This window comes from Penaeus monodon, chromosome 23 (assembly GCF_015228065.2).
Source record: "Penaeus monodon isolate SGIC_2016 chromosome 23, NSTDA_Pmon_1, whole genome shotgun sequence".
NCBI lineage: Eukaryota > Metazoa > Arthropoda > Malacostraca > Decapoda > Penaeidae > Penaeus > Penaeus monodon.
The window spans coordinates 22203798-22205788 of record NC_051408.1 but is presented as its reverse complement, the minus strand read 5'-3'; positions in this window follow the sequence as shown (position 1 = coordinate 22205788).

Sequence of the window (1991 nt, the reverse complement as noted above, 5' to 3'; positions counted from 1 at the left end):
ATATCCTATACTATACATTCACACAATTGAAGACCATAGAAAAGGGCATCTGTCTTAAAGGATACTTTTGCAATACTTCTCAGGGATTTTCTTCTCAATGCTCGTTATGCTTTGTTCAGCTTCTTTATGTATGCTCAATTGGGTGTTGGTTTTGCAGTAAAAGTGAAGAGCCGACATTCGCTAGTACCTTATGCCGTTTTGAAGAGGTTTATTTGGTGGTATTTTCAAAATGATAATTCACAGGTCATAAAAAGTAATAACTTTAAGCAGTACTCATACACTCTGCGGGTACAAGATTTGGGACCAACGTTTTTTTTTTCCGTTCCCCCCAGTAAAACACTATGTTGCCCATTCAGAAATGCACACATAATTGAAAAAAATAAAACCAAAAAAGATTCGGTAGCTATAAAAAAGTTGGAATATGGTAACCAAATCTTTTCTATTAAAAAAAACATGGTAGGTATTTCTAAAGGGATCCCCACTTAAATGCAGGGAAAATAAACTTCTGTCTGTAACCATTCTGTCAAAGGGGAAAACTCGGCATGCATGAGTGGCCTAATCAATTGCCCAAAGACTGTAGCATCACTCCCAAATCGAAAAGTGTGATGTATGAGCCATACATTTTTAAACTCTCTTTTTTTTTCCTTTTCTCAGTCGGGCCATAAATAAAAGTGTTTTCCACAGTCTTTGTATCCATTGTTTGAATTTTTTCCCTTGGATGATCGAAGGGAAAAACTTTTTTTTCCCCTAACTTTTAAACCTCAATTTAAGTGTGGGAGTTTAAAAGGTGAGGGGGAGTTTGGGCCCCTTTTTAAGCCTCCCTGAGCTTGACCTTCATCCGTAGACAGTGAGAGAGGTTTTGGTACGGCAAACAGGGGGCTATCCCCCACCTTCTCTCTTGATGTCTGGTAATTCCTTTTTAAATTCGTCCTTTTGACATTAAAAAACAGTAAAAGGGATTTCTAGCTACAGGAAAAATTTAAAATTTTTTAAAAGGGCCCTGGTTTGGTGTCTTGTTTGTTTCAAAAACGATTTTAGGCGAAATACACTTTTGGTTTTTTCTGTGGTAAAAGAATCCCCCTTTAAAATTAATCTATTAGACTTTAGTGCTGGGTATTTTAATGAAAAAACAGCATATAATTTAACTGTTTTAAGCTTGAGGCCCTTTTGTTGGAAAAATAATATTAAATTTTGACATCTACATGTTTTAGGGGAAACCATGCAACTGGGTGTATTGCGTAGTATTTCAGGGAAGTTCCCAAATATTTATGCATGCACAAACCAGTTTTATGCCATATTACAGTGGCTAAGCGCAAATTTTCAAAAGTGACAGGTGGATTTCGGAGGTCTCCAAAATCTACTTTGGGTTACCTTTTGTCCCTAACCTTTAGATGCTGTCATTGCAATTTATATGAAAAGGTAAAAACCTTTACTGATGGTTGCCAACAAAGTGAGTTTTGTTTTGGCCCCCATTCTTATACCAGGCTGCCAAGACGTTTGAAACCTTGAAAAATATTTTAGTATTGATCACATCTCACAGGGGGAAAAAGTATAAAATTTTGCTTGTAATTATTATTTACTTTGAATACTTTGCTTATCACTAGCTTAAGTTTTTTCCTTGGTTCAAAGTGGTATGGCTGATAAACTGTGTTGTATTTTGAAGGTTGTAGATTTCCATGTCTGTTCTTCCGTTAATAAACAGAGTTGAAATTTACTTTTTTCGTAAAATACCAAACCCCAAATTTAGTGTTCATGATTTTAAAAATTAGTGAAATAGGAAAAAGCCCTAAAACAAAAAAAATGCAAAACGTTTAGCAACAAAAAAAAGGCCAACCCCAAAAGTGAATTAACTACAAGTTTCAGTCAAAATGGGAAAAAATCAAAAATTTGGCTATGGAAAGGTAAAATCGACGGCATATTAGAATTAAAGACGTGCCTTTTTATAAACATAGGGGGTGGGAAAACGGAGACTGGGGCCCAATGCTTTAATG